Source organism: Macrobrachium rosenbergii, unplaced genomic scaffold (assembly GCF_040412425.1).
Source record: "Macrobrachium rosenbergii isolate ZJJX-2024 unplaced genomic scaffold, ASM4041242v1 282, whole genome shotgun sequence".
In the NCBI taxonomy this organism is placed as follows: Eukaryota; Metazoa; Arthropoda; class Malacostraca; order Decapoda; family Palaemonidae; genus Macrobrachium; species Macrobrachium rosenbergii.
In genome coordinates, this window is record NW_027100730.1 from 1,558,135 (window position 1) to 1,572,442 (window position 14,308).

Sequence of the window (14,308 nt, forward strand, 5' to 3'; positions counted from 1 at the left end):
TTTTGCGATACACATCGACCGTAGTGTGAACTTAACACGTACGGTAGAAAATAGGTAATTCGCCAAAAACGCTTTATTAAATACATTTATAAGCGCAACAACTCAATTTTATGGTAAAATAATCTATTTAAATTAAATTTATTTAATTTATATTAATTAAAAATGTTAAAAACGTGATTTTTTAACCTAAAACGAGTCAAATGAAGGCCCTAATCCCCATCGGTGGAAAATGTTAACACGTACGGTAGAAAAAAGGTAATTCCCCAAAAACGCTTTATTAAATATATTTATAAGCGTAATAACTCAATTTTATGGTAAAATAATCTACATAAATTAAATCTATTAAATTTATATTACTTAAAAATGTTAAAAACGTGATTTTTTAACCTAAAACGATTCAAATGAAGGCCCTAATCCTCTTCGGTGGAAAGTGACATCGACATGTAAACAAACAGCTGTCAGGCGGGTTCAGTTCATGTCGACCCCAGAAAGCCACAGAAATCAGGACATTTCGACCGGAAATATCGACTGACTGCTCGATTTGAAGGTCGACCGATGTAAATCAATGATTGGAGCTTGATTCGTGAGTTAAAAATTGGGTTAAATTTGAGTTTTAAGGTTAAATATGGTTGAATTAAGGGAGGCAATTTCGGTCTCCAGGCGCCTGAGGGTACGATTGCCAGGGTTAATTAACGGCTATTTAAACCGTTATTTCCGTTATTTCCGTTATTTCCGTTATTTGAATGACGTTTCAAGGTTAAATTCATGATTAAAGTTGGGTTTGCTGGTTAAATTTTGGGGCAAATCTAAGTTTTCAGGTTAAATATGGTTAAATGAAGCGCGTCTTGGGGTCTCTTGAGGCCTTATTTAAGCCCTTATTGAATTGAAACCGGTATTTAAATCGTATTGAAATAACGTTGAAGGTCGACCGGGGTCGATCGGTGATTGAGGTTGATTTAACGGGTTAAAAATTGTGTTAAGTTTGAGTTTTGAAGTTAAATATGGATAGAATAAGGTTACGACTGCCAGCGTTATTTCAGCCGTATTTTACCGATTTGAAACGTTATTCCCGTTATTTAAATTGTGTTTCGGCTTTTAAGTCGCTGCCTAACCGGTGCATTTGCCTTGGGATTGGTTGTTGTAATGATATAATGAAGCACAACCAGGCCTGTGTCAGGCTATGCGAGGCTAGGCTATGGTAGGTTAGGCTAGGCTGCCTCTATTTAGGTAAAACTTCACTTGAGTTCCGCCGCCTGATTTCTGCCAGTCGTCGACCGGGACCGGTTCCTCGTTCGCAAATAAACGTAACCTTTCCCATAATGCTAGGTCCTGACCTAACCAGATCTTCCCTACCTAACCTAACTAAGGACGACATGCCCTGACCTGGCCAGCGGCTAACCTGACTAAGGACGACATGGCCAGCGGCTAACCTGACTAAGGACGACATGCCCTGACCTGGCCAGCGGCTAACCTGACTAAGCGACATGGCCAAACCTGACTAAGGGCGACATGCCCCCTGACCTGGCCAGCCTGACCTGACCAGCCAATGCTGGCCAGCTGAACTTTGACTAAGGGGACATGCCCTGACCTGGCCAGCGGCTAACCTGACTAAGGACGACATGCCCTGACCTGGCCAGCGGGCGGAGGCTCCCCCAAAAAGGCCGTAACCTGTCCCGGTCGGCGACTGGCTGGAATCAGGCCGGGCAACTAAAGTAAAGTTTTACCTTTATTTTATTAAACTGGTTTTATTTAAGGCTCTTGGTTTCATTTTGACCAATTTGCTTTTCAGTTTTCTGTGTTAAGCAAACTGAAGTGTACCCAGGTCAGGTCTCTGGCTAGGTTAGGCACAAAGCCAGGTTAGGTTAAGCTAGGAGTCATTATTGCCTTTATTACTGTTTATTTCGTTAAACTGGATATATTTAAGTGTCTGATTTTGAATTTTGACCAATTTTCTTTCCAATTTCTTTTTCAAGGTGAATTGGAGCCTACCCAGGCCTGTACAGTTCGAGGGTATAGGAAAGGCTTTGCCACTTGAATAGTGGTTGTAAAAATGGCTCTTATTTAAAATTAAGATGAAATTAAAGATTACTACCTTGCCCCGCTGGTTTGGTAATTAATGGTTTTTCTGCAAGATGGGCGTTGCATTTAGTACCAGCCCCTTGGGGATGAATGTAAGAATATAAACAAAAGACAGTAAATATCATAAACTTGAACAAAAGACATGAACTTGAACAAAAAAGCTGTAAATATTCTGGTCTCGCCAACTGGCAGGAACCAGGCCATGGTAGTAGTCTTCAGTTTTACCTTGACTTTTTTTATAATCTTTGGTGGTGGATTTGACAAGTTAGACTTCCAGTTTCATTGCAGATGCTTGTTTGGGCATGGCATGCCATGCAGTCATTATTCCCAGGGGCATGACTGGGTCAGACTAGGATTTTTTAAGTAAATGAGAAGAAAAATTAGTAAAAGAAGAATATTATGCAGGCTGAAAGAAATCTAAAATTCTTAACTTTATCTAACTAGGTCACTGAGCAGACCTAAATGCCCTGAAACACCTTAAAAAATAAACAAAATGGTTGTAAATGAGGTTGATTTTCACTCTGGACAATTTTTCATGTAAAACTGTGGTTTGCTGCTTCAATGTAAATTTGTTCCGACACGATATACAAACCGTCGGTCCTTTTACATTAGGAATTACTTTCAGGCGTAGGCTGGAAATGGCTGTTAAACTCTTGAGCAAGGTGGTTAGGCAGTAACTACTGCCAGGTAGGTGGGAATACCCGCCTGCCCGGATGTAAACATTCCAGTTGTTCCGACACAATATACAAACCCTCGGTCCTTTACATTAGGAATTGCTTTCAGGCGTAGGCTGGAAACGGCCGTTAAACTCTTGAGCAAGGTGGTTAGGCAGTAACTACCTCCAGGTAGGCGGGGATACCCGCCTGCCCAGATGTAAACATTCCAGTTTGCTTTCGGCCGTCATGCGTTGCTGACGTGTTTTCGTTCTCTCTGCCTGACTGTCGTTAAACTCTTATTATCCCGGTGGGATCTTTCTGTATTTTTGTTTATATATACATGTGTTTGATATTTGCAATACAAACCCACGATTTGTGATAACCTTGCATAAGCCGTCGTTCCCTGCCCTGTGTCTTGGGTTTGACGGCCAAGGGCATAACTGGAGTAGCGTAACCAAGTGGTAATGCTTCTCTCCAGCGGCCCTTTACGTAAATACTGAAGGCCCCTGTACTTTCGGAGATATAGTATGGGACGCAATATCTTCACTCCCCTACATCCAACGGGACGTAAGAGTTAGTTCCCTTCTTGGGCTTCTGCCTCCCGTGTAAGGGGCATCACTAATTTCTTCCTACTTATGCTGAGTGTTACTTGCTGCCTGCGCTTAGAGATTTGCGGGCTGAGTGGGAGGTTACGGGCGTCGTCGATAAGTTCCGCTTCCACGGCGCCCTTGGTGGCCTCCCCTCCGTCCTTTTTCTCTTCCCGTAGGTTCTTCCTTCTCCTCTTAGTAGATCTCTCCCTTCGCCCTCTTCGCCGCTCGTCGGGCGAAGACCGGGCGGGGAGGGGGATCGAGCGACCTCGTCTAGAGTACCTCCTCCCGCTGCGTAGGGCTGTTCCCCTTGTAGTGGGAGGAGCCTCCCTCTACTAATCATCTTTGCTTTTCTTTCAGGTTGACAGTGAGCATCGCAGACACAGCTGGATATATCAAGAATATCTTGCATGAAGCAGTCCCGACATTCATTCAGTGTTGCTTCGGGATGGACCACAATACCTGATTAGATGACATATTTCCACGTCGGGATCGCTCTGACTCTGTTCCCGCTGATGTAGATCGATCGCTGTCATTGCTGGTTTTCATGTATGTTGTTGCAATGCCTCCTGCGTATCTGTGATCCATCTGCTCCTGCTGTTCCCTGTGTTATGCTCTTGTCAACTCGACGACAGTCTCTGGGCTGCTCTACTGGTCTCCTGCCGCAGCCCGCCCTGATCGCTCCTGTCGCTGCTAGTGACTTTCAAATGACATTCTGTCCGTTGCAGTAGCTGCTGCCTTCCCGAACCGCTAACGAGTAGCTCCTGCATCGGATGTCCTGATCGTGCCCGCTTCTTCTCCTAGTGATCGTGCCCGGGCCGCTTCAGTGTTCCTGCCAGCTGCCCTGGAGGTTACGATGTCTGCCATCCTGTAGAAGATGTTGGCGTGAAGGAAAGGAAGTCGCCTTGTGGAAGTGACGTTCCTGACCGTTGCATAGCTCCTGCTCTCCGAACCTTTGCCGTAGCTCCTGCATCGGCTGTCCTGATCATTCCTGCTGCTTCTGGCAGTCGTGCCCGGGGCCGCTTCCGTGCGTTCCTACCAGCTGTCCCAGAGGTTACGATGTCCGCCATCCTGTAGAAGATGTCGGCGTGAAGATGTAGGAAGTCGTCCTGTTGAGGTGATGTTCCTGGCCGTTGCAGTAGCTCCTGCCTTCCGAATTGCTGCCGTAGCTCCTGCATCGGCTGTCCTGATCATGCTTTTCCTGGTGGTGGTGTCCTGGCTGCGTCCGTTGTGTTCCTGCCGGACTACCCTGGAGGTTACGATGTTTCGTGTCCACCATCCTGTAGAAGATGTTGGAGTGGAGGTGAAGGAAGCCGTCCTGTGGAAGTAGCTGCCGTCATCTTCATCTTATCTTCGATTTCGTCTTCTGCTGCGTCTTCCCTTCCTCTCCCGAGGTCCAAGGGGGTCCCGAGAACCTTGGGATGGGGGCTGCTTCTTGCCCTTGATGCCCTTGGACGTCGGGGACTGCCTCCTTCCGAGGAGGCAGTGGGTCTCTGTTCTCGAGATTCTATGGAAACCGATCGATAGCCCGATTTGGTCTGGAGAGATTTTCCTGGCCCAGTTCAGGAGCAGTGTGAAGAAAGGGCTGAGGCACCCAGGTGTCTTGGCTCCCCGATCTGGTCTGGAGAGATTTTCCTGCCAGCACCAGCAAGCGCTCCCCAGGTGTTTGGCTCCTCTTCCTGCCAGCAGTGCCGAGTGTTTGCCAGTGCTGGTCGTTCCCAGCCTGGTGTCTCGATCCTCTTGGTTCGAACACCAGAAGAAGCAGGAAAGAGATTCACCTTGGGAGTCCTGCGGGACTTCTAAGGGACTGACTCTCTTCCGGGAGACAAGTTTCTCTCGTTGACCGATTCGCATTCTCCTGTGGGATCTTGCGTTTTGGGGTCGCGAGAGCTGCGGCCTCCGAGCCACGCCACGTTGCCAGTCTTGGAAGTCTGCGTCTAAGACTGGTTCTGTGCTTGGCTCTTTCGATCTATTAGGAAACAAAGCAGCCGTTCCCGATTTTCGGAAGTCTCGTGGGTAGCTCGAATTCTATGAATCACGAGCTCTCCTCCTGAGAAAGTGCGAGACACCCAGGTGTCTGGTTGCGGGACACCCAGGTGTCGGGTGCCGTGAACCCAGGTGTCTCGATACTGCCCACCAGCTGCTTCGGTTGCTCAGGCGGGCTTCGTTCTTGTGTCTCGAACTTTAGGTTCGAGCATGCAAGATAGCAGACACAGAATTCCCCTTTGAACCTTCTTCTTCTCGAGGGGCCTCGGCCTCGAAGGAGTTTAGAGTTCGGGAAACTAGCAATTGTTCACAGCAGACGAGTCCGGCCTGCCCAGTTATGATAGTGTTCGCGAATTGGCTCGCCCCTGCCGCATTTAGACTTGACTTGGCTTGCCAGACTGGCTCGGCTCGACTCGGTTTTGCCAGACTGGCTCGACTCAGCTCGGCTCGCCCCGCCTGCCTCCCAGCTCGGCCCTATTCGGTTTTTTCCGATTCGGGTTCTCGGCTATGTTTGAGTGAACTTTTTTGCTCTTCCCAGGAAAGCGCTTTGCCACGGCACAAGTGCTCTTTTCCCCGTGTGGCAGTAATCTCCTTGGTTGATTATCGCCACGGTCCGCCTCCTGCTTATCATACTGGCAGTACAGGTAGGGTACTCTTTTCTCCTCACCTGTTCTCTTCTCCTCTCGGTTGTTCCGAGAGGCGCGGTAGATGACAGAGAGAGCTCGACGAAATTTTCTTTCAGAGTTCGGCTGCCTGGCGTGCTTTGGGTATCGGTCCCCAATTATCTCGTATTATAACCAGGTAGCCGAGGAGGGTTTCATGGGATCTGTCAAGGTCTCCCTCCAAGGGAGAGGTACAGGAGTTTCACGCATCGGAAACAGCGAGGGTCTTCCTCTTCAAGTGACGATCGCCCCGTGTTCTCGGGATCCTGATTCATTGGCGAGGATCCCGGACAGGACCGTGGCTCCCACAATGAATAACCTTCATCACTGCAACCCTTGCAGTTTCCGAGGGGCCGAGAGTGTGAGGGACCGCCACGGTCCTGGCTTCTGAGAGCGTTCTCGACCTGATGAATTCTTTTCTTCGAAGGAGTTAATTCAGGTCGAGACACCAAGCTTCCACCCCTTCCCCAACAGAATATGAATTCTTCTTGCCTCGGAGGGTCTTGCCAACTGCAGTTTTTTGGGCAATTCTGGTGCTAAGAAGAAGGACTTTGTCCCAATTCAGATCTCTGGTTTCAGAAGTCCTGAGTTGGCTCGACCCTTGGGAACGAACCTTTACTTGGTTCTGCCTTTCTCTTAAAGAGATTTGCCAGATACCCCGGTAATCAAGGTTCCCACCAGGGCACTGACTTGTCCTTTGGACAATGGCTAAGAACTTTGGGTCTTCGTCATCTCAACTCGACCTTGAGTTCAAGCCAGCCCCCCTCAACTCCTTAGCTAAGAAGTCGTAGGCTTCAGAAGAAGATTGCAACTGCTGATGCCTGGACGAAATGATACTTATCGAGTCTCTGGAACTGGCAGTGACATTGCTGAGACCTGGGAATGGATTCCTTTAGGATAAGTATCTATTTCCCTTAGGTCTCGGCAATTCTTTCCATCGAACTTTTCATCCCACCACCTCTCCCGTGCTCCCGATTCGGGAAATGCCAGCCATCTAGAGCTAATTGCCTCGGTACCCTGTCATCTTGCAGAAGCTTCCCATGGTGGAAAATGGAAGTCTGCTTCCTTCCTCCATTCTTTCCTCTTACTATGAGGAAAGAGTTGGCTGATGCTTGATTGAAGGAACCTTCGAACTTGTATTCCCCTCACATCTTGTGTCTACTTAATTCACAGATTGAGGAATAGGCTGAGACACCTTCTCAACCGACCTGGGCTCAGGGCAGCCTGGCCATCCGAGAACTCAGTGGGTTTATGGCACTCACTGGTTTCGTTGAACAACAAAACCACAGTCATCACCTTTGTGGGCTCAAACAGGGGCAATCTTTTTTTTCCTCCTGTTTCATCTTGACATTTGCAGGTACTGAGTGTTGTTCTATTGCACACTCGGCAGCTCAATTAACCAGATGCATTCCTGGTGAGGATGTATTGGTAGGCAAGCCTGGCCTCGGGTTTGAGTGATCGGGACGGAACATGCTGCTCACTCTTTCTTCACGAAGATTCATGCAGAGACTGCTTGACTGAGAAATCCCTACCGTCCTTCTGTTGCCTCCTGCACACAAGTCGGTAGTTTTTTTCACTCCTTCATACCAGACCAGGGGCCGCTCTGTTGAGGCATGCTGTCTTTGGTGAAAACTCGATCGATTTGTCCCTTTTTGCTAGGGGTTCACAAACATTGCTCACCCCGTTACAGACAAATACTCAAGACTTCGCCTTCATCCGACCTGATTGCCGAGGCATCGAGAAGAATTCCGCTTGACCCATCCTCCTGTGCAGCTACACAAGAAGCGGTTCTTGAGGCAGTACATCCCTGTGTGTTCAGGTCTGGGAGACTTTCCAGCTTTCCTTGCAAGCACAGGCTTTCTCGCCGAGCAGCAACGGATATAGCTGGACATCCCTTAAAGTCCTCTGCAACACTGTCCCAGGGACTGGATCTGTCTTCGCCGCGGGTGTCGTCGTCGGAACTTCTTCTCGAGTCAGAGCCGCTCGTCAAGTCTGGACTTCCTCATCTTCTCTGCCGCGGGCTGCTTCTCTCCCTTTCATTTGTGAAGAACGTAGGCCCTTGCGACCTAGTCTTCTATCTGAAGTAGCCTTCATCTCCTCAGTCGAGAGTTAGCTACGGACGAGAAGCTTCTTCAGTCGTGCTGTCCCAGGGAATTGTTTCCTGGGTGGCATGCGACTCTCGTTTAGGGTTCCTGTCCGTGCTCTGCACGTGCCCTACGAGAGTCATCGGATAGAGATATGCCCTCTTAGGACCATCTCTCATCTTACCCTGGCCTTGGCGTAGAAGATGGAAGAACAGGGATGGGGATCATACCTCGACTCCTTCTTGGATGTCGTAGGTGGACTCCGAATCCATTGGCATCGACTGTCGGGTTCGAGTCCTTCTTGTTCCTCTCCTCCTTGGACTTGGTGTCGATGATCCAGATCATTCGTTACTTTGTCCTATTGGAAGCTGTGGTACTTTCCGAAAGGCTCGACATTCCTAACCTAGATGTCGTCAGCGTTTTCGCTAGTACTGTCTCTCCCAAGGAAAAAGTGTCTAAGGACACATCTTCCTCCTGACTTCATGAAGCAATCAAAGGAGGTACTTGGCAGCTGACGACGACGATACCGGTACCTTTCACCCGAGAGCTCACGAAGTCGATGGCTTGGTCCATCCCTCGCTATGCGGAAGTTTCTGTCGGTCTGGAAACAAGACTTGGTCTCTTAGACCACACTCTTATCTTCTTCCTTCGGTCTTGCCCACAGGCCCTTGGAACCCTTTTTCCTTGGGTCTGTGGTGGCTGCTCAACAAGTTGTGTTGTCTTACCCGGCTCCTTCAAGAGGACGAGTAGCATCTCGCCTAAGGTGTTGGTTCTGGAAGTGAGAAGGATTCCGAGAGTGACTGGCCTCTCTTCCTCCTCCTTCCCCGTCCTCCAACTTCTCCTTAGGGATGAGAATAGGACTCGAACCAATAGCTGCTGGAACTGGCACTGATGCGGTAAGACTACACATCGAGCACCCGTTCTTTTTTTCTTATAGAATCATAGGAGCAATTCCACTCCTTCCTCTAGCAAGGGGAGGAAGGAGAGACTGGCAATAACTGAACCCTATCTCGGCTTTTCCTCACTGCCTCCGACTCTAGATCCTTCCAACCTATTTCGTAGGAGTTACGTTTCCTCACTCATGCGAAAAGGTCCAGTATCTGACATTTGATCTTGCAGTTCCTACACTCCGATCAATATGTCAGAGACACGGTACTCCTCCTCGCTCTTTCGACCAGGAGGAGTAACCCAGGTGTGTAGAACTCCAATCAGTTCAGGAGACTCACTCAGATTCCTCCCTCCAACCAGTGAGTCTTCCTAATGTAAAGGACCGAGGGTTTGTATATTGTGTCGGAACAAATAACAATTTTAAAAGTAAATTGTATTTTTCCTAACTATACAAAACCAGGTCCTTTACATTTTATGCCCACCTCATGCCACCCTCAATCTGAACCTTGACCGAAAGGCAAACTGGAATAGTTACATCCGGGCAGGCAGGTATCCCCGCCTACCTGGCGTTAGTTACTGCCTAACCACCTTGCTCAAGAGTTTAACGGCCGTTTCCAGCCTACGCCTGAAAGTAATTCCTAATGTAAAGGACCTCAGGTTTGTATAGTTAGGAAAAATACAATTTACTTTAAAAATTGTTATTTTACTTTAAAAAATTGTGATTTTAGAAGAGAACATCCCCACATATTTGATATGATAATGATTTGTGGCATTATTGATAGAGAAGAACAGTTTTCTTAATTTAACAGACACATATGTTTAATTGCCTTACAAAAACATGTGGTTGTAAAGAAATACCTCTTTGACCTAGCCTAGCCTAGTAATTATCTTACGGAAGAGAGTAATGGTTGGATAAATTAATCTCTGCAAATGCATGCACTATTGCCAAGCCAAACGTTGTTGACATTCATCAAAATTTAGGAGGAGGATACAGGCAGGCCCTGGGTTACGCCTGGGGTTCCATTCTAGGGCCATGGCATAAGCCAAAAAATGGGGTAACTCGAAACATTGTGAAAAAGCGTTAGAAAACCTTACTTTTAATCCTTTGAGTGTCTTGAAAATGTCGTAACTTGCTTTTTTATGAAAAAAGCCTCCAAATTTTGGCCACGGCCATTTTGGAGCCATATTTCTTCCGTCAGATCAGCGTTGTTGGCAGCTTCAACCCGGAACGTGTGTTGTAACAGGAAGTAATTTTTGATGAATATATTTGAAGAGCATCGTAAACTCCACATCGTAAGCCGAGTCCGGCTTAACCCAGGGACTGCCTGTATATTGATGGACAGATGCATTAATATTAAGTGCTGCAGGAAAGTGGATGGTGTTCTTTTTACCTCGTCAGTGGGAGTAGGAAACTAATCCCTTATTTATTTTAGGTTAGGTTATTGCTAGCATGACCACACACACTAAACTTGCCCGGTTAGAAATTGATGATTATTCCGAAGATTGATGTCATGCTAAATAAGTTAACTAAGCATTTGCATCTCAGCTTGACGTCAGATTGGTTAAAATTGTAAAAACTGATACAGGCAGTCCCCAGGTTATGACGGGTCCAGCTGACGACATTCCGAGGTTATGACGCTCTGCAAATATATTCATCAGAAATTATTTCCTGGTTTACGACGCATGTTTATTTATTTATTCTGACGCTTTACGACACTGATCCGATTTTAAGAAATATGTCTCCAAAATGGCAGAATAATAAAAATTTGGAGGTTTTTTTATGAAAAACTCAATAAAAATGCGGTTTACATCTTTTTCAATGCACCAAAAGCATTAAAAGTAAGGTTTTCTTTGGATTTTTGACGATTTTTCGGCTTACAACGATTTTTGGTTTACGACGCGGAAGTAGAGGAACCTTCACATGGGGGTGACATTCTTACTAAGGAATATAAAGTGGACATTGCCACTGAAATGGCCCTGCTGAACCCAGAAGGCTCAGGGACACAAATTTCAGCTAAGCATGGGAGAATCCTTCCAGAAGGAATTCTATTCCCCATGCAGCTATCGATGTTGAAGAGGATCTTTCCCCCAAAAGGGATACTAGGATCCACCAAACTCCAACTGAAATTACTACATTTTTGGAGGGGTATAGTAACCTACCCAAGACTTCTGTCCCTTGGTTAACAGGTAACTTACCCAAGACTTGTGCCCTTTGGTTAACAGGCAGTTACAGTTCAGTTGTTGAAGCTCAGTCAGATTGTGCAAGCTCCCCCAAAAAGGGATACATAGTTTGTGGCAGTTAATCAATTCCATAAGAAAATTATGAGTAACATCAAAGATGGCCTCGCCACTGAACGGCAATATATGATGGACATAATACATGATTCTGAACAGGAAATTAAGGAAATGAAGCGAGCCATTTACACCCCAAAGTGTAAAGTATTGCGTCCCGCAACCGAAAAGTGAGAGTGGATACAAATTCTGCCCAAACAAGGTCTAATGTTAGAATTCCAACTGGAACCAACAAAACTTCAGATCAAAATGTAATAGGTGCTACAGTACTGACCCCCAATGATACTGATCCTTGGCGACTAAGATCTAATTAATTTATTTTTAACTATGATCAGTATCTGTAATTGATGAGAGAGAAACCATGAACATTTATTCTCTTACCTGTGCCTGTAGCATTAAAAATTATAGAAGACACCCTTTACCAGGTCAGTGAAAAATGTATCTTTACTTCCATTTTGAATAAAACCCAAGTTGCTCACCAAGTAGCCCTAGCCTTCTGTCCTGCACCACTTTCAAAATTATCAGTCGTGTGAAGGCAGATTTTCAGAATTTTGTAGTGACTAAAAAACGAGAGACAATGGCAGAATGAAAACCACTCGCCACGGTCATCCAGTTTCGGGAAATTCCACCAAGGAACAGGCAAAGCTACAACTCCCTTCTGAAAAGGAAAAGGCTCCCTTTAGATATAGCTACGCAGCAGCTTGGGACCCCTACGAGAAAAATCTCAGAGAGGACAGCCACGGCAGAATTTCATGCTGGGATCCGCCTCCCTAGTATTACAACCCCTACCACCTTGCTGGAAGCTGCCTCCAGAAGATTCCAGAAGAATTATGCTGTTGTGGCTAAAAGTTTTATGAGAACCCTATGGGAAGCACTCTGTGAGTTTCTAGAGTGGCGCATAAAAATGCAAATGGAAAAATTGGAGGGCTCCAACAAGTCATTTTCATTATGACATTTTAACCCCTTCTAGAAGGACCTGTTTGGGGAGTCTGTTGTGGCTAAACATAACGAGCAAGCCCACCAACAGAATTTATTTATTTAGTTTTTCTTCTGGAAACATTTTCAGGAAACAAAAACCTTTTATTTCCCTTTACCCAACCCAAAAAGGCTTATTCACAAACCTATAAACCTTCAGTCACTTAAAAAAATCCTCAAAGACAGGTAGGTGGTCAGAAGGGACAACTCCTACTAATTTAGCCATAGACAAAACAGCAGCAAGGGAAATTTTCCACAATGTCCAAGACCCTCTTATTAGTGAAAAAGGAAAAGGTGGTTACCAATAGGATTTGTATTTATTGGGGTTGACTTTGCCTACACCACAGGCAATGGATTTATTCATCATCCTTGGGGACACAGCATTAGTTTCAAATGGGCTTATTTGGAAACAGTCTCATCCCTCCCCCTCCCTTTAAAGGGTTTCTTATTTAAAAACCAGACCCCTCTCTGGAAGATTACTCGCAGAAAGGACCTGTTAATGGGAGCCATAGAGAAACATGAGTATATTCACCCCAAAAAGGATTCCATTGAACGAAGATTGATCCTCGACCAGTCGACATTAAACAAGCACGCTGTTTGCCAAAAGTTTCGCATAACTACTGTTACCCAAGTACGTTCAGTCATTCCAAAAGGGACTTGGACAGTTTCTATAGATCTGAAAGACGCATACTGGCACGTCCCTGTCGCTGTTCCCTTTCCCCCCTTCCTAAGGTTCCTGATAGGGAAAGATACGTACAGGTTCAAAGTCATGTCCTTTGGGCCAAACATTGCCCCAAGAATTTTTTTACAAAATTAGCAAAGGTAGTTGTTCGAGAACTCCAACGAGAGGGAATACAACTAATAGCCTACCTAGATGACTGATTAATCTGGGGGCCCACAAGAAAAAGGGTGCTTGAGAAAACCTAAGAGCAGTAGTCTTCAGTGGCTGGGACTGTGAATAAGGAAAGTCCTCAAAAGGTTCCTTGCACAGCCCAGAGTTTCCAGATGGCAATTAGAACATATGATGGGCCTGCTGCGGTTCGCATCAGTGGTAGATCCAGTATTCAGCTTGCAACTAAAAATGTGAACACGTTTTGGCTATCGCATGCAAGAAGAAAGATGCGAGACTGACCTCATCAAAAGATTAAAAAAGTTGGGGAGATACTTCAGCCTTGGACCCGGAAAGAATCTCTGGTGAAATAGGTCACCCTGAATCCTCTATCTGTATGTGACAATACACACAGATCCCTCGTTGACAGGTTGGGAGGACATTGGGAGGGTCGTCAGGTGGCAGGGAGGTGGTCAGCTACTCTGAGGAATTGTCATATCAATTTCTGGGAGCTGATGGCTGTCTTTTTCTCTCTCAAAAAACTCAAACCTCCAGAAGAGAGACACATTTTGTGGGGTCTAGACAACATGATTGCAGTGTCCTGCATCAAGAGGTCGGGATTACATTCACCTCCTCTCAATATGATAATGCTAGCCATCCTTCAGATGGCGCAAGCAAGGAAGTGGTACATGTCTGCAATTCACCTCACAGTGTCTCTCAGCGTAATAGCAGACTCTTTACCAAGGAAAACAACAGCCTCTACAGAATGGATGTTGGACAACCACTCTTTTCAAACAATAGCCAACATGGTTCCACAACCAGAAGTGGATCTGTTTGCCACATACGAGCATCACAAACTCCTTGTATATTTGTCACCGAACTTGGACGGTCAAGCAACAGCAAGAGATGCCTTCCTACAAGACTGGAACAAATGGAGGACGATAAATCATTTTCTGCCATTGTCCCAGATTTCGAAGGTTTTGACAAACCTCTAACTTTCAAGGGAACAGCTTACCTAATAGCCCCAAGTTGGCCAAACAAGCATTGGTTCCTATTACAATACTTCAATTCCACTACCGTCCACTGTTCTATTCCAGACAGCAGAAGAGAAAGTCGTCTACGCATCCTTTCTGAGCCGAGACCTTCATGTATGGATTTTTTAAATATCTACCGTGAAAATTACTCACCCAACATTGCTAGGTACCTAGTCCAAGAATTACGGACAATCATCTGTCCAGCAATACCAGTCCTTATGGCAGATATGGTTAGA

At 46.1% G+C, this 14,308-nt stretch overlaps 1 protein-coding gene across 1 annotated transcript in view; it reads left to right on the forward strand.

The window, feature by feature from the left end:
• The first annotated feature begins 454 nt into the window (after positions 1 to 454).
• The window catches only part of LOC136838228 (zinc finger protein 271-like), a 526,618-nt gene continuing 512,764 nt past the window's right edge, over positions 455 to 14,308 (forward strand). The window contains exon 1 of the mRNA XM_067103089.1: positions 455 to 583. The gene's annotated coding sequence lies outside the window, so the exon portion shown is untranslated. The remainder of the gene's footprint in view (positions 584 to 14,308) is intronic.